Below are 18,282 nucleotides of genomic sequence, written 5' to 3' on the forward strand. Positions count from 1 at the left end.
CAGCACTGCTCAGGCACAGTGCTCACGGACAGTGCTCAGGGACAGTGCTCAGGGACAGTGCTCAGTGTCAGTGCTCAGTGTCAGTGCTCAGTGTCAGTGCTCAGTGTCAGTGCTCAGGTACAGTGCTCAGGGACAGTGCTCAGGTACAGTGCTCAGGGACAGTGCTCAGGGACAGTGCTCAGGGACAGTGCTCAGGGACAGTGCTCAGCGACAGTGCTCAGCGACAGTGCTCAGCGACAGTGCTCAGGGACAGTGCTCAGGGTCAGTGCTCAGGGTCAGTGCTCAGGGTCAGTGCTCAGGGTCAGTGCTCAGGGACAGTGCTCAAGGACAGTGCCCACGGACAGTGCTCAAGGTTAGTGCTCAGGGACAGTATTCAGGGACAGTGCTCAGGGACAGTGCTCATGGACTGTGCTCAGGGTCAGTGCTCAGGGACAGTGCTCAGGGTCTCTTCCACAGATAGTTCTCAGGGACATTGCTAAGGGACTGTGGTAAAGGGCTGTGCTCAGGGCCCGTGCTTAGGGACAGTGCTCAGGGCCTATGCTCAGGGACAGTGCTCCGGGACAGTGCCCAGGGACAGTGCCCAGGGACAGTGCCCAGGGACAGTGCCCAGGGACAGTGCCCAGGGACAGAACTCAGGGACAGTCCCCAAGGACAGTGCCCAGTGACAGTGCTCAGGGACAGTGCCCAGAGACAGTGCTCAGGGACAGTGCCCAGGGACAGTGCTCAGGGACAGTGCTGAGGGGCATTTCCAAGGAATAGTACTCAGGAGCCGTGATTAGGGTCTGTGATCAGCAGCAGTGCTCAGGGTCATTGCTCAGTTAGAGTGCTCAGTTACATGCTCACGGTCAGTGCTCAGGGACAGTGATCAATGGGTAGTGCTCAGGGACAGAGCTCAGGGACAGAGCTCAGGGACACTGTTCAGGGGCTATGCTCAGGGGCTGTGCTCGGTGCCAGTGGTAAGGGGCTGTGCTCAGGGATAGTGCTCAGGGATAGTGCTCAGGGACAGTGCTCAGGGACAGTGCTCAGGGACAGTGCTCAGGGACAGTGCTCAGGGACAGTGCTCAGGGACAGTGCTCAGGGACAGTGCTCAGGGACAGTGGTAAAGGGCTGTGTTCACGGATAGAGCTCAGGGACAGTGTTCAGGGCCCATGCTCATGGACAGTGCTCAGGGACGGTGGTCAGGGACGGTACTCAGTTACTGTGCTCAGGGACATTGCCCAGTGTCAATGCTGGGGTCACTGATCAGGGTCAATGCTCAGGGACAGAGCCCATGGTTACTGCTCAGGGGCAGTACTCAGGGGCAGTGCTCAGGGACACTGTTCAGGGGCTATGATCAGGGGCTGTGCTCGGTGCCAGTGGTAAGGGGCTGTGCTCAGGGATAGTGCTCAGGGACAGTGCTCAGGGACAGTGCTCAGGGACAGTGCTCATTTACAGTGCTCATTTACAGTGCTCATTTACAGTGCTCAGGGACAGTGCTCAGGGACAGTGCTCAGGGACAGTGCTCAGGGACAGTGCTCAGGGACAGTGCTCAGGGACAGTGCTCAGGGACAGTGCTCAGGGACAGTGGTAAAAGGCTGTGTTCAGGGATAGTGCTCAGGGACAGTGCGCAGGGCCCATGCTCATGGACAGTGCTCAGGGACGGTGCTCAGGGATGGTACTCAGTTACTGTGCTCAGGGACATTGCCCAGTGTCAATGCTGGGGTCACTGATCAGGGTCAATGCTCAGGGGCAGTGCTCAGGGACAGTGCTCAGGGACAGTGCTCAGGGACAGTTCTCAGGGACAGTGCTCAGGGACAGTGCTCAGGGACAGTGCTCAGGGACAGTGCTCAGGGACAGTGCTCAGGGACAGTGCTCAGGGACAGTGCTCAGGGTCATTTATCCACAGTAGTGCTCAGGGCCTTTTCCACGGATAGTGCTCAGGGACAGTGCACAGGTTCAGTGCTCAGGGACAATTATCAGTGACAGTGGTAAGGGGCTGTCCTCGGGGATATTGCTCAGGGACAGTGATCATGGGCAGCTCTCAGGGCCAGTGCACAGGGGCAGTGGTAAGGGGCTGTGCTCAGGGATAATGCTCAGGGACAGTGCTCAGGGCTCATGCTCAAGGACAGTGGTAAGGGGCTGTGCTCAAGGCCAGTGCTCAGGGCCAGTGCTCAGGGACAGTGCTCATGTTTAGTGCTCAGTTACTATGCTCAGGGACACTGCTCAGGCACAGTGCTCAGGGACAGTGCTCAGGGTCAATGCTCAGGGACAGTGCCCATGGTCAGTGCTCAGGGACAGTGCTCAGGGACAGTGCTCAGGGACACTGCTCAGGGACAGTGGTAAAGGGCTGTGCTCAGGGACAGTGCTCAGGGCCATTGCTCAGGGCCAGTGATCGTGGACAGTGCTCAGCGCCTATGCTCATGGACATTGGTAACGGGCTGTGCTCAGGGCCACTGCTCAGGGACAGTGCTTAGTTACTGTGCTCAGGATCAGTGCCCAGTGTCAATGCTTAGGGTCACTGCTCAGGGACTTTGCCCATTATCAGTGCTCTGGAACAGTGCTCAGGGACAGTGCTCAGGGACAGTGCTCAGGGACTGTGCTCAGGGACAGTGCTCAGTGTCAGTGCTCAGGGACAGTGCTCAGGGACAGTGCTCAGGGACAGTGCTCAGGGACAGTGCTCAGGGACAGTGTTCAGGGACAGTGTTCAGGGACAGTGCTCATGGACTGTGCTCATGGACTGTGCTCAGGGTCAGTGCTCGTGGTCCATGCTCAGGGGCAGTGCTCATTGTCAGTGCTCATGGTCCGTGCTCAGGTTCATTGACCACGGACAGTGCACAGCGTCAGTGCTCAGGGCCAGTGCTCAGGGCCAGTGCTCAGGGCCATTGCTCATGGACAGTGCTCATGGACAGTGCTCATGGACAGTGCTCACGGTTAGTGCTCAGTTACTATGCTTAGGGCCAGTGCTCAGGGTCAGTGCTCAGGGACATTGCTCAGGGACATTGCTCAGGGTCAGTGCCCACGGTAAGTGCTCAGGGTCAGTGCTCAGGTACAGTGCTCAGGTACAGTGCTCAGGGTCAGTGCTCAGGGACAGTGCTCAGGGTCAGTGCTCAGGGACAGTGCTCAGGGACAGTGCTCAGGGACAGTGCTCAGGGACAGTGCTCAGGGACAGTGCCCACGGACAGTGCTCAAGGTCAGTGCTCAAGGTCAGTGCTCAAGGTCAGTGCTCAGGGACAGTATTCAGGGACAGTATTCAGGGACAGTGCTCAGGGACAGTGCTCAGGGACAGTGCTCATGGACTGTGCTCAGGGACAGTGCTCAGGGACAGTGCTCAGGGTCTCTTACACAGATAGTTCTCAGGGACAGTGCTCAGGGACAGTGGTAAAGGGCTGTGCTCAGGGCCCGTGCTCAGGGACAGTGCTCAGGGCCTATGCTCAGGGACAGTGCTCAGGGACAGTGGTAAGGGGCTGTGCTCAGGGACAGTGGTAAGGGGCAAGGTTCAGGGACAGTGAACAGTTACTGTGCTCAAGGACAGTGTTAAAGGGCTGAGCTCTGGGACAGTGCTCCGGGACAGTGCTCCGGAACAACGCACAGGGACAGTGCTCAGGGACAGTACTTAGGGGCACTGATCAGCAGCACTGCTCAGGCACAGTGCTCAGGGACAGTGCTCAGGGGCAGTGCTCAGGGACAGTGCTCAGGGACAGTGCTCAGGGGCAGTGCTCAGGGACAGTGCTCAGGGACAGTCCCCAGGGACAGTGCCCAGGGACAGTGCTCAGGGACAGTGTCCAGAGACAGTGCTCAGGGAAAGTGCTGAGGGGCATTTCTAAGGAATAGTACTCAGGAGCGGTGATTAGGGACTGTGATCAGCAGCAGTGCTCAGGGTCATTGCTGAGTTAGAGTGCTCAGTTACAGTGCTCACGGTCAGTGCTCAGGGACAGTGCTCAATGGGTAGTGCTCAGGGACAGTGCTCAGGGGCTATGCTCAGGGACAGTGGTAAGGGGCTGTGCTCGGTGCCAGTGGTAAGGGTCTGTGCTCAGGGATAATGCTCAGGGACAGTGCTCAGGGACAGTGCTCAGTTACTGTGCTCAAGGACAGTGCTCAGGGACAGTGCTCAGGGACAGTGCTCAGGGACAGTGCTCAGGGACAGTGGTAAAGGGCTGTGCTCAGGGATAGTGCTCAGGGACAGTGCTCAGGGACAGTGCTCAGGGCCCATGCTCATGGACAGTGCTCAGGGACGGTGCTCAGGGACAGTGCTCAGTTACTGTGCTCAGGGACAGTGCCCAGTGTCAATGCTGGGGTCACTGCTCAGGGTCAATGCTCAGGGACAGTGCCCATGGTAAGTGCTCAGGGGCAGTGCTCAGGGGCAGTGCTCAGGCACAGTGCTCAGGGACAGTGCTCAGTGACAGTGATCAGTGACAGTGATCAGTGACAGTGGTAAGGGGCTGTCCTCGGGGATATTGCTCAGGGACAGTGCCCAATGACATTGCTCAGGGTCAGAGCTCAGGGTCAGTGCTCAGGGTCAGTGCTCAGGGTCAGAGCTCAGGGGCAGTGCCCACAGACAGTGCCCACGGACAGTGCTCAGGGTCAGTGCTCAGTGTCAGTGCTCAGGGTCAGTGCTCAGGGTCAGAGCTCAGGGTCAGAGCTCAGGGTCAGAGCTCAGGGTCAGAGCTCAGGGGCAGTGCCCACGGACAGTGCTCAGGGTCAGTGCTCAGTGTCAGTGCTCAGTGTCAGTGCTCAGTGTCAGTGCTCAGGGACAGTGCTCAGGGACAGTGCTCAGGGACAGTGCTCAGGGACAGTGCTCAGGGACAGTGCTCAGTGTCAGTGCTCAGGGACAATGCTCAAGGACAGTGCTCAGGGACAGTGCTCAGGGACAGTGCTCAGGGACAGTGCTCAGGGACAGTGCTCAGGGACAGTGGTAAAGGGCTGTGTTCAGGGATATGCTCAGGGACAGTGCTCAGGGCCCATGCTCATGGACAGTGCTCAGGGACGGTGCTCAGGGATGGTACTCAGTTACTGTGCTCAGGGACATTGCCCAGTGTCAATGCTGCGGTCACTGATCAGGGTCAATGCTCAGGGACAGTGCCCATGGTTATTGCTCAGGGGCAGTGCTCAGGGGCAGTGCTCAGGGACAGTGCTCAGGGACAGTGCTCAGGGACAGTGCTCAGGGACAGTGCTCAGGGACAGTGTTCAGGGTCATTTATCCACAGTAGTGCTCAGGGCCTTTTCCACGGATAGTGCTCAGGGACAGTGCACAGGTTCAGTGCTCAGGGACAATGCTCAGTGACAGTGGTAAGGGGCTGTCCTCGGGGATATTGCTCAGGGACAGTGATCATGGGCAGCTCTCAGGGCCAGTGCACAGGAGCAGTGGTAAGGGGCTGTGCTCAGGGATAATGCTCAGGGACAGTGATCAGGGTCAGTGCTCAGGAACATGCTCATTTAGGGTGCTGAGGGGCAGTGCTCAGGGACAGTGCCCACTGACAGTGCTCAGGGTCAGTGCTCAGGGACAGTGCTCAGGCACAGTGCTCAGGCACAGTGCTCAGGCACAGTGCTCAGGGACAGTGCTCAGGGACAGTGCTCAGGGACAGTGCTCAGGGACAGTGCTCATGGACAGTTCTCATGGACAGTGCTCAGGGTCTCTTCCACAGAGAGTGCTCAGGGACTGTGCTCAGGGACAGTGCTCAGGGACAGTGCTCAGGGACAGTGCTCAGGGACAGTGCTCAGGGCCCATGCTCATGGACAGTGCTCAGGGACAGTGCTCAGGGACGGTGCTCAGGGACAGTGCCCAGTGCCAATGCTGGGGTCACTGCTCAGGGTCAATGCTCAGGGACAGTGCCCATGGTAAGTGCTCAGGGACAGTGCTCAGGGTCATTTATCCACAGTAGTGTTCAGGGCCTGTTCCACGGATAGTGCTCAGGGACAGTGCGCAGGTTCAGTGCTCAGGGACAGTGCTCAGGGGCAGTGCTCAGGGGCAGTGCTCAGGGGCAGTGCTTAGTGACAGTGATCAGTGACAGTGGTAAGGGGCTGTCCTCGGGGATATTGCTCAGGGACAGTGATCATGGGCAGCGCTCAGGGCCAGTGCACAGGGGCACTGGTAAGGGGCTGTGCTCAGGGACAGTGCTCAGGGACAGTGCTCAGGGCCCGTGCTCAGGGCCCGTGCTCAGGGCCCGTGCTCAGGGCCCGTGCTCAGGGCCCGTGCTCAGGGCCCGTGCTCAGGGCCCGTGCTCAGGGACAGTGCTCAGGGACAGTGCTCAGGGACAGTGCTCAGGGACAGTGCTCAGGGACAGTGCTCAGGGACAGTGCTCAGGGACAGTGCTCAGGGAAAGTGCTCAGGGAAAGTGCTCAGGGAAAGTGCTCAGGGACAGTGCTCAGGGATAGTGCTCAGGTACAGTGCTCAGGGACATTGCTCAGGGACAGTGCTCAGGGACAGTGCTCAGGGTCTCTTCCAAAGATAGTGCTCAGGGACAGTGCTCAAGGACAGTGCTCAGGGACAGTGCTCAGGGACAGTGGTAAAGGGCTGTGCTCAGGGCCCGTGCTCAGGGACAGTGCTCAGGGCCTATGCTCAGGGACAGTGCTCAGGGACAGTGCTCAGGGACAGTGCTCAGGGACAGTGCTCAGGGTCTCTTCCAAAGATAGTGCTCAGGGACATTGCTCAGGGACAGTGCTCAGGGACAGTGCTCAGGGACAGTGGTAAAGGGCTGTGCTCAGGGCCCGTGCTCAGGGACAGTGCTCAGGGCCTATGCTCAGGGACAGTGCTCCGGGACAGTGCTCAGGGACAGTGCTCAGGGACAGTGGTAAGCGGCTGTGCTCAGGCATAGTGCTCAGGGAAAGTGTTCAGGGACTGTACTCAGTTACTGTGCTCAAGGACAGTGGTAAAGGGCTGAGCTCCGGGACAGTGCTCCAGGACAGTGCTCTGGAACAGTGCTCAGGGGCAGTGCTCAGGGACAGTGCTCAGGGACAGTGCCCAGGGACAGTGCCCAGGGACAGTGCCCAGGGACAGTGCCCAGGGACAGTGCCCAGGGACAGTGCCCAGGGACAGTGCCCCGGGACAGTGCTCAGGGGCAGTGCCCAGAGACAGTGCTCAGGGACAGTGCCGAGAGACAGTGCTCAGGGACAGTGCTGAGGGGCATTTCTAAGGAATAGTACTCAGGAGCCGTGATTAGGGACTGTGATCAGCAGCAGTGCTCAGGGTCATTGCTCAGTTAGAGTGCTCAGTTACATGCTCACGGTCAGTGCTCAGGGACAGTGATCAATGGGTAGTGCTCAGGGACAGTACTCAGCGACAGTGCTCAGTTACTGTGCTCAAGGACAGTGCTCAGGGACAGTGCTCAGGGACAGTGCTCAGGGACAGTGCTCAGGGACAGTGCTCAGGGACAGTGCTCAGGGACACTGGTAAAGGGCTGTGTTCAGGGATAGTGCTCAGGGACAGTGATCAGGGCCCATGCTCATGGACAGTGCTCAGGGACGGTGGTCAGGGACGGTACTCAGTTACTGTGCTCAGGGACAGTGCCCAGTGTCAATGCTGGGGTCACTGCTCAGGGTCAATGCTCAGGGACAGTGCCCATGGTAAGTGCTCAGGGGCAGTGCTCAGGGGCAGTGCTCAGGGGCAGTGCTCAGGGGCAGTGCTCAGGGACAGTTCTCTGGGACAGTTCTCTGGGACAGTTCTCTGGGACAGTTCTCTGGGACAGTTCTCTGGGACAGTTCTCTGGGACAGTGTTCAGGGTCATTTATCCACAATAGTGCTCAGGGCCTGTTCCACGGATAGTGCTCAGGGACAGTGCGCAGGTTCAGTGCTCAGGGACAGTGCTCAGTGACAGTGGTAAGTGGCTGTCCTCAGGGATCTTGCTCAGGGACAGTGATCATGGGCAGCTCTCAGGACCAGTGCACAGGGGCAGTGGTAAGGGGCTGTGCTCAGGGATAGTGTTCAGGGACAGTGCTCAGGGCCCATGCTCAAGGACAGTGGTAAGGGGCTGTGCTCAGGGCCAGTGCTCAGGGCCAGTGCTCAGGGACAGTGCTCAGTTACTATGCTCAGGGACACTGCTCAGGGACACTGCTCAGGGACACTGCTCAGGGTCAATGCTCAGGCTCAATGCTCAGGGACAGTGCCCATGGTCAGTGCTCAGGGACAGTGCTCAGGGACACTGCTAAGGGACAGTGGTAAAGGGCTGTGCTCAGGGACAGTGCTCAGGGCCATTGCTCAGGGCCAGTGATCGTTGACAGTGCTCAGCGCCTATGTTCACGGACACTGGTAACGGGCTGTGCCCAGGGCCACTGCTCAGGGACAGTGCTCAGGGACAGTGCTTAGTTACTGTGCTCAGGATCAGTGCCCAGTGTCAATGCTTAGGGTCACTGCTCAGGGAGTTTGCCCATTATCAGTGCTCAGGGACAGTGCTCAGGGACAGTGCTCAGGGACAGTGCTCAGGGCCATTCCTCAGGGCCATTGCTCAGGGCCATTGCTCAGGGCCATTGCTCAGGGCCATTGCTCAGGGGCTCTGCTCAGGGATAGTGGTGAGGGGCTGGGCTCAGGGAATTTTCAGGGATTCTGCTCATGGTCAATGTTCAACAAAATTGCTCAGGGACAGTGCCCAGTGACAGTGCTCAGGGTCAGAGCTCAGGGTCAGTGCTCAGGGTCAGAGCTCAGGGGCAGTGCCCACGGACAGTGCCCACGGACAGTGCTCAGGGTCAGTGCTCAGTGTCAGTGCTCAGGGACAGTGCTCAGGGACAGTGCTCATGGACAGTGCTCAGGGTCAGTGCTCAGGGTCAGTGCTCATGGTCCATGCTCAGGGACAGTACTCATTGTCAGTGCTCATGGTCCGTGCTCAGGGTCAGTGCCCACGGACAGTGCTCAGGGTCAGTGCAAAGGGCCAGTGCTCAGGGCCAGTGCTCAGGGCCATTGCTCAGGGCCATTGCTCAGGGCCATTGCTCAGAGACAGTGCTCAGGGACAGTGCTCATGGTTAGTGCTCAGTTACTATGCTCAGGGCCAGTGCTCAGGGTCAGTGCTCAGGGCCAGTGCTCAGGGTCAGTGCTCAGGGACAGTGCTCAGGGTCAGTGCAAACGGTAAGTGCTCAGGGTCAGTGCTCAGGGACAGTGCTCAAGGACAGTGCTCAGGGACAGTGCTCAGGGACAGTGCTCAGGGTCAGTGCTCAGGGACAGTGCTCAGGGGCAGTGCTCAGGGACATTGCCCACGGACAGTGCTCAAGGTCAGTGCTCAGGGACAGTGCTCAGGGACAGTGCTCAGGGTCAGTGCTCAGGGACAGTGCTCAGGGACAGTGCTCAGGGACAGTGCTCAGGGACAGTGCTCAGGGACAGTGCTCAGGGACAGTGCTCAGGGTCTCTTCCACAGATAGTTCTCAGGGACAGTGATCAGGGACAGTGGTAAAGGGCTGTGCTCAGGGCCCGTGCTCAGGGACAGTGCTCAAGGCCTATGCTCAGGTACATTGCTCCGGGATAGTGCTCCAGGACAGTGGTAAGGGGCTGTGCTCAGGCATAGTGCTCAGGGTCAGTGTTCAGGGACAGTGCTCAGTTACTGTGCTCAAGGACAGTGGTAAAGGGCTGAGCTCTGGGACAGTGCTCCGGGACAGTGCTCCGGAACAGTGCACAGGGACAGTGCTCAGGGAGAGTGCTCAGGGAGAGTGCTCAGGGAGAGTGCTCAGGGAGAGTGCTCAGGGAGAGTGCTCAGGGAGAGTGCTTAGGGGCCGTGATCAGCAGCACTGCTCAGGCACAGTGCTCAGGGGCAGTGCTCAGGGGCAGTATTCAGGGGCAGTATTCAGGGGCAGTACTCAGGGGTAGTGCTCAGGGACAGTGCTCAGGGACAGTGCTCAGGGACAGTGCTCAGGGACAGTGCTCAGGGACAGTGCTCAGGGACAGTCCCCAGGGACAGTCCCCAGGGACAGTGCTCAGGGACAGTCCCCAGGGACAGTGCTCAGGGACAGTGCTCAGGGACAGTGCTCAGGGAAAGTGCTGAGGGGCATTTCTAATGAATAGTACTCAGGAGCGGTGATTAGGGACTGTGATCAGCAGCAGTGCTCAGGGTCATTGCTCTGTTAGAGTGCTCAGTTACAGTGCTCACGGTCAGTGCTCAGGGACAGTGCTCAATGTGTAGTGCTCAGGGACAGTGCTCAGGGGCTATGCTCAGGGACAGTGGTAAGGGGCTGTGCTCGGTGCCAGTGGTAAGGGGCTGTGCTCAGGGATAGTGCTCAGGGACTGTGCTCAGGGACAGTGCTCAGTTACTGAGCTCAAGGACAGTGCTCAGGGACAGTGCTCAGGGACAGTGCTCAGGGACAGTGCTCAGGGACAGTGCTCAGGGACAGTGCTCAGGGACAGTGGTAAAGGGCTGTGTTCAGTGATAGTGCTCAGGGACAGTGCTCAGGGCCCATGCTCATGGACAGTGCTCAGGGACGGTGGTCAGGGACGGTACTCAGTTACTGTGCTCAGGGACAGTGCCCAGTGTCAATGCTGGGGTCACTGCTCAGGGTCAATGCTCAGGGACAGTGCCCATGGTAAGTGCTCAGGGGCAGTGCTCAGGGGCAGTGCTCAGGGGCAGTGCTCAGGGGCAGTGCTCAGGGGCAGTGCTCAGGGACAGTGCTCAGGGACAGTGCTCAGGGACAGTGCTCAGGGTCAGTGCCCAGGGTCAGTGCTCAGGGACAGTGCTCATTTACGGTGCTGAGGGGCAGTGCTCAGGGACAGTGCCCACGGACAGTGCTCAGGGTCAGTGCTCAGGGACAGTGCTCAGGGACAGGGCTCAGGGACAGGGCTCAGGGACAGGGCTCAGGGACAGGGCTCAGGGACAGGGCTCAGGGTCAGTGCTCAGGGTCAGTTCTCAGGGACAGTGCTCAGGGACAGTGCTCAGGGTCTCTTCCACAGATAGTGCTCAGGGACAGTGCTCAGGGACAGTGCTCAGGGACAGTGCTCAGGGACAGTGCTCAGGGACAGTGGTAAAGGGCTGTGCTCAGGGCCCGTGCTCAGGGTCAGTGCTCAGGGACAGTGCTCAGGGTCAGTGCTCAGGGACAGTGCTCAGGGACAGTGCTCAGGGACAGTGCTCAGGGACAGTGCTCAGGGACAGTGCTCAGGGACAGTGCTCAGGGACAGTGCTCAGGGTCTCTTCCACAGATAGTTCTCAGGGACAGTGATCAGGGACAGTGGTAAAGGGCTGTGCTCAGGGCCCGTGCTCAGGGACAGTGCTCAAGGCCTATGCTCAGGTACATTGCTCCGGGACAGTGCTCCAGGACAGTGGTAAGGGGCTGTGCTCAGGCATAGTGCTCAGGGTCAGTGTTCAGGGACAGTGCTCAGTTACTGTGCTCAAGGACAGTGGTAAAGGGCTGAGCTCTGGGACAGTGCTCCGGGACAGTGCTCCGGAACAGTGCACAGGGACAGTGCTCAGGGAGAGTGCTCAGGGAGAGTGCTCAGGGAGAGTGCTCAGGGAGAGTGCTCAGGGAGAGTGCTTAGGGGCCGTGATCAGCAGCACTGCTCAGGCACAGTGCTCAGGGGCAGTGCTCAGGGGCAGTATTCAGGGGCAGTATTCAGGGGCAGTATTCAGGGGCAGTATTCAGGGGCAGTATTCAGGGGCAGTACTCAGGGGTAGTGCTCAGGGACAGTGCTCAGGGACAGTGCTCAGGGACAGTCCCCAGGGACAGTCCCCAGGGACAGTCCCCAGGGACAGTCCCCAGGGACAGTGCACAGGGTCAGTGGCCAGAGACAGTGCCCAGAGACAGTGCTCAGGGAAAGTGCTGAGGGGCATTTCTAATGAATAGTACTCAGGAGCGGTGATTAGGGACTGTGATCAGCAGCAGTGCTCAGGGTCATTGCTCTGTTAGAGTGCTCAGTTACAGTGCTCACGGTCAGTGCTCAGGGACAGTGCTCAATGTGTAGTGCTCAGGGACAGTGCTCAGGGACAGTGGTAAGGGGCTGTGCTCGGTGCCAGTGGTAAGGGGCTGTGCTCAGGGATAGTGCTCAGGGACTGTGCTCAGGGACAGTGCTCAGTTACTGAGCTCAAGGACAGTGCTCAGGGACAGTGCTCAGGGACAGTGCTCAGGGACAGTGCTCAGGGACAGTGCTCAGGGACAGTGGTAAAGGGCTGTGTTCAGTGATAGTGCTCAGGGACAGTGCTCAGGGCCCATGCTCATGGACAGTGCTCAGGGACGGTGGTCAGGGACGGTACTCAGTTACTGTGCTCAGGGACAGTGCCCAGTGTCAATGCTGGGGTCACTGCTCAGGGTCAATGCTCAGGGACAGTGCCCATGGTAAGTGCTCAGGGGCAGTGCTCAGGGGCAGTGCTCAGGGGCAGTGCTCAGGGACAGTGCTCAGGGACAGTGCTCAGGGACAGTGCTCAGGGACAGTGCTCAGGGACAGTGCTCAGGGTCAGTGCCCAGGGTCAGTGCTCAGGGACAGTGCTCATTTACGGTGCTGAGGGGCAGTGCTCAGGGACAGTGCCCACGGACAGTGCTCAGGGTCAGTGCTCAGGGACAGGGCTCAGGGACAGGGCTCAGGGACATGGCTCAGGGACAGGGCTCAGGGACAGGGCTCAGGGACAGGGCTCAGGGACAGGGCTCAGGGTCAGTGCTCAGGGACAGTGCTCAGGGACAGTGCTCAGGGACAGTGCTCAGGGTCTCTTCCACAGATAGTGCTCAGGGACAGTGCTCAGGGACAGTGCTCAGGGACAGTGCTCAGGGACAGTGGTAAAGGGCTGTGCTCAGGGCCCGTGCTCAGGGACAGTGCTCAGGGCCTATGCTCAGGGCCTATGCTCTGGTACAGTGTTCAGGGACAGTACTCAGTTACTGTGCTCAAGGACAGTGGTAAAGGGCTGAGCTCCTGGACAGTGCTCCGGGACAGTGCTCTGGAACAGTGCTCAGGGGCAGTGCTCAGGGACAGTGCTCAGGGACAGTCCCCAGGGACAGTCCCCAGGGACAGTCCCCAGGGACAGTGCCCAGGGACAGTGCCCAGGGACAGTGCCCAGGGACAGTGCCCAGAGACAGTGCTCAGTGACAGTGCCCAGAGACAGTGCTCAGGGACAGTGCCCAGAGACAGTGCTCAGGGACAGTGCCCAGTGACAGTGCTCAGGGAAAGTGCTGAGGGGCATTTCTAAGGAATAGTACTCAGGAGCCGTGATTAGGGACTGTGATCAGCAGCAGTGCTCAGGGTTATTGCTCAGTTAGAGTGCCCAGTTACATGCTCAGGGGCAGTGCTCAGGGACACTGCTCAGGGACACTGTTCCTGTGCTATGCTCAGGGACAGTGGTAAGGGGCTGTGCTCGGTGCCAGTGGTAAGGGCCTGTGCTCAGGGATAGTGCTCAGGGACAGTGCTCAGGGACAGTGCTCAGTTACTGTGCTCAGGGACAGTGCTCAGGGACAGTGCTCAGGGACAGTGCTCAGGGACAGTGCTCAGGGACAGTGCTCAGGGACAGTGCCCATGGTAAGTGCTCAGGGGCAGTGCTCAGGGGCAGTGGTAAGGGGCTGTGCTCAGGGATAGTGTTCAGGGACAGTGCTCAGGGCCCATGCTCAAGGACAGTGGTAAGGGGCTGTGCTCAGGGCCAGTGCTCAGGGCCAGTGCTCAGGGACAGTGCTCAGGGACAGTGCTCAGGGACAGTGCTCAGGGACAGTGCTTAGTTACTGTGCTCAGGATCAGTGCCCAGTGTCAATGCTTAGGGTCACTGCTCAGGGACTTTGCCCATTGTCAGTGCTCAGGGACAGTGCTCAGGGACAGTGCTCAGGGACAGTGCTCAGGGACAGTGCTCAGGGACAGTGCTCAGGGACAGCGCTCAGGGACAGCGCTCAGGGACAGCGCTCAGGGACAGCGCTCAGGGACAGCGCTCAGGGACAGCGCTCAGGGACAGCGCTCAGGGACAGCGCTCAGGGACAGCGCTCAGGGACAGCGCTCAGGGACAGCGCTCAGGGACAGTGCTCAGCACCAGTGCTCAGGGCCATTGCTCAGGGGCTCTGCTCAGGGGCTCTGCTCAGGGGCTCTGCTCAGGGATAGTGGTGAGGGGCTGGGCTCAGGGAATTTTCAGGGATTCTGCTCATGTTCAATGTTCAACAAAATTGCTCAGGGACAGTGCCCAGTGAAAGTGCTCATGGTCAGTGCACAGGGTCAGTGCTCAGGGTCAGTGCTCAGGGTCAGTGCTCAGGGGCAGTGCCCACGGACAGTGCCCACGTTCAGTGCTCAGTGTCAGTGCTCAGTGTCAGTGCTCAGGGACAGTGCTCAGGGACAGTGCTCAGGGACAGTGCTCAGGGACAGTGCTCAGGGACAGTGCTCAGGGACAGTGCTCAGGGACAGTGCTCATGGACAGTGTTCAGGGTCAGTGCTCGTGGTCCATGCTCAGGGACAGTGCTCATTGTCAGTGCTCACGGTCCGTGCTCAGGGTCAGTGCCCACGGACAGTGCTCAGGGGCTGTGCTCAGGGGCAGTGCTCAGGGTCAGTGCCCACGGACAGTGCTCAGGGTCAGTACTCAGGGACAGTGCTCAGGGACAGTGCTCAGGGACAGTGCTCAGGGTCAGTGCTCAGGGTCAGTGCTCAGGGTCAGTGCTCAGGGTCAGTGCTCAGTGCCAGTGCTCAGGGACAGTGCTCAGTGTCAGTGCCCACGGTAAGTGCTCAGGGTCAGTGCTCAGGGACAGTGCTCAGGGACAGTGCTCAGGGTCAGTGCTCAGGGTCAGTGCTCAGGGTCAGTGCTCAGGGACAGTGCTCAGGGTCAGTGTTCAGGGTCAGTGCTCAGGGTCAGTGCTCAGGGTCAGTGCTCAGGGTCAGTGCTCAGGGACAGTGCTCAGGGACAGTGCTCAGGGACAGTGCTCAGGGACAGTGCTCAGGGACAGTGCTCAGGGACAGTGCTCAGGGACAGTGCTCATTTACGGTGCTGAGGGTCAGTGCTCAGGGACAGTGCCCACGGACAGTGCTCAGGGACAGTGCTCATGGACAGTGCTCATGGACAGTGCTCATGGACAGGGCTCAGGGTCAGTGCTCAGGGACAGTGCTCAGGGACAGTGCTCAGGGTCTCTTCCAAAGATAGTGCTCAGGGACAGTGCTCAGGGACAGTACTCAGGGACAGTGGTAAAGGGCTGTGCTCAGGGCCCGTGCTCAGGGACAGTGCTCAGGGCCTATGCTCAAGTACAGTGCTCCGGGACAGTGCTCAGGGACAGTGGTAAGGGGCTGTGCTCAGGCATAGTGCTCAGGGACAATGTTCAGGGACAGTACTCAGTTACTGTGCTCAAGGACAGTGGTAAAGGGCTGAGCTCCGGGTCAGTGCTCCGGGACAGTGCTCTGGAACAGTGCTCAGGGGCAGTGCTCAGGGACAGTGCTCAGGGACAGTGCCCAGGGACAGTGCCCAGGGACAGTGCCCAGGGACAGTGCCCAGGGACAGTGCCCAGGGACAGTGCCCAGGGACAGTGCTCAGGGACAGTGCTCAGGGACAGTGCTCAGGGACAGTGCCCAGAGACAGTGCTCAGGGACAGTGCCCAGAGACAGTGCTCAGGGACAGTGCTGAGGGGCATTTCTAAGGAATAGTACTCAGGAGCGGTGATTAGGGACTGTGATCAGCAGCAGTGCTCAGGGTCATTGCTCAGTTAGAGTGCTCAGTTACATGCTCACGGTCAGTGCTCAGGGACAGTGATCAATGGGTAGTGCTCAGGGACAGAGCTCAGGGGCTATGCTCATGGGCTGTGCTCGGTGCCAGTGGTAAGGGGCTGTGCTCAGGGATAGTGCTCAGGGACAGTGCTCAGGGACAGTGCTCAGGGACAGTGCTCAGGGACAGTGCTCAGGGACAGTGGTAAAGGGCTGTGTTCAGGGATAGTGCTCAGGGACAGTGCTCAGGGCCCATGCTCATGGACAGTGCTCAGGGACGGTGGTCAGGGATGGTACTCAGTTACTGTGCTCAGGGACAGTGCCCAGTGTCAATGCTGGGGTCACAGCTCAGGGTCAATGCTCAGGGACAGTGCCCATGGTAAGTGCTCAGGGGCAGTGCTCAGGGACAGTGCTCAGGGACAGTTCTCAGGGACAGTTCTCAGGGACAGTTCTCAGGGACAGTTCTCAGGGACAGTGCTCAGGGACAGTGCTCAGGGACAGTGCTCAGGGACAGTGCTCAGGGACAGTTTTCAGGTACAGTGTTCAGGTACAGTGTTCAGGGACAGTGTTCAGGCACAGTGTTCGGGGTCATTTATCCACAGTAGTGCTCAGGGCCTATTCCACGGATGGTGCTCAGGGACAGTGCTCAGGGACAGTGCTCAGGGACAGTGGTAAAGGGCTGTGCTCAGGGCCCGTGCTCAGGGACAGTGCTCAGGGCCTATGCTCAGGTATAGTGCTGCGGGACAGTGCTCAGGGACAGTGGTAAGGGGCTGTGCTCAGGCATAGTGCTCAGGGACAGTGTTCAGGGACAGTACTCAGTTACTGTGCTCAAGGACACTGGTAAAGGGCTGAGCTCCGGGACAGTGCTCCGGAATAGTGCTCTGGAACAGTGCTCAGGGACAGTGCTCAGGGACAGTGCTCAGGGACAGTGCTCAGGGACAGTCCCCAGGGACAGTCCCCAGGGACAGTCCCCAGGGACAGTCCCCAGGGACAGTGCCCAGGGACAGTGCTCAGGGACAGTGCCCAGAGACAGTGCTCAGGGACAGTGCCCAGAGACAGTGCTCAGGGACAGTGCCCAGAGACAGTGCTCAGGGACAGTGCTGAGGGGCATTTCTAAGGAATAGTACTCAGGAGCGGTGATTAGGGACTGTGATCAGCAGCAGTGCTCAGGGTCATTGCTCAGTTAGAGTGCTCAGTTACATGCTCATGGTCAGTGCTCAGGGACAGTGATCAATGGGTAGTGCTCAGGGACAGTGCTCAGGGACAGTGCTCAGGGACAGTGCTCAGGGACAGTGCTCAGGGACAGTGCTCAGGGACAGTGGTAAAGGGCTGTGTTCAGGGATAGTGCTCAGGGACAGTGCTCAGGGCCCATGCTCATGGACAGTGCTCAGGGACGGTGGTCAGGGATGGTACTCAGTTACTGTGCTCAGGGACAGTGCCCAGTGTCAATGCTGGGGTCACAGCTCAGGGTCAATGCTCAGGGACAGTGCCCATGGTAAGTGCTCAGGGGCAGTGCTCAGGGGCAGTGCTCAGGGACAGTGCTCAGGGACAGTTCTCAGGGACAGTTCTCAGGGACAGTTCTCAGGGACAGTTCTCAGGGACAGTTCTCAGGGACAGTGCTCAGGGACAGTGCTCAGGGACAGTGCTCAGGGACAGTTTTCAGGTACAGTGTTCAGGGACAGTGTTCAGGCACAGTGTTCGGGGTCATTTATCCACAGTAGTGCTCAGGGCCTATTCCACGGATGGTGCTCAGGGACAGTGCTCAGTGACAGTGGTAAGGGGCTGTCCTCGGGGATATTGATCAGGGACAGTGATCATGGGAATCTCTCAAGGACAGTGCACAGGGGCAGTGGTAAGGGGCTGTGCTCAGGGATAGTGTTCAGGGTTAGTGCTCAGGGCCCATGCTCAAGGACAGTGGTAAGGGGCTGTGCTCAGGGCCAGTGCTCAGGGACAGTGCTCATGTTTAGTGCTCAGTTACTATGCTCAGGGACACTGCTCAGGGACACTGCTCAGGGACACTGCTCAGGGACACTGCTCAGGGACACTGCTCAGGGACACTGCTCAGGGACACTGCTCAGGGACACTGCACAGGGACACTGCTCAGGGACACTGCACAGGGACACTGCACAGGGACACTGCACAGGGACACTGCACAGGGACAGTGCTCAGGGACAGTGCTCAGGGACAGTGCTCAGGGTCAGTGCTCAGGGTCAGTGCTCAGGGTCAGTGCCCATGGTCAGTGCTCAGGGACAGTGCTCAGGGACACTGCTCAGGGACAGTGGTAAAGGACTGTGCTCAGGGACAGTGCTCAGGGCCATTGCTCAGGGCCAGTGATCGTGGACAGTGTTCAGCGCCTATGCTCACGGACTTTGGTAACTGGCTGTGCTCAGGGCCACTGCTCAGGGACAGTGCTCAGGGACACTGCTTAGTTACTGTGCTCAGGATCAGTGCCCAGTGTCAATGATCAGGGTCACTGCTCAGGGACTTTGCCCATTGTCAGTGCTCAGGGACATTGCTCCGGAACAGTGCACAGGGACAGTGCTCAGGGACAGTGCTCAGGGACAGTGCTCAGGGGCCGTGATCAGCAGCACTGCTCAGGCACAGTGCTCAGGGGCAGTGCTCAGGGACAGTGCTCAGGGACATTGCTCAGGGACAGTGCTCAGGGACAGTGCCCATGGACAGTGCTCAGGGATAGTGCCCAGAGACAGTGCTCAGGGAAAGTGCTCAGGGAAAGTGCTCAGGGTCAGTGCTCAGGGTCAGTG

At 59.1% G+C, this 18,282-nt stretch overlaps 1 long non-coding RNA gene across 1 annotated transcript in view; it reads right to left on the reverse strand.

The window, feature by feature from the left end:
• Positions 1–18,282, reverse strand: part of LOC121285654 — a 607,888-nt gene that overhangs the window by 466,737 nt on the left and 122,869 nt on the right. The window lies entirely within an intron of this gene.

The sequence above is a fragment of the Carcharodon carcharias genome, chromosome 13, assembly GCF_017639515.1.
Source record: "Carcharodon carcharias isolate sCarCar2 chromosome 13, sCarCar2.pri, whole genome shotgun sequence".
NCBI classification, from domain to species: Eukaryota; Metazoa; Chordata; class Chondrichthyes; order Lamniformes; family Lamnidae; genus Carcharodon; species Carcharodon carcharias.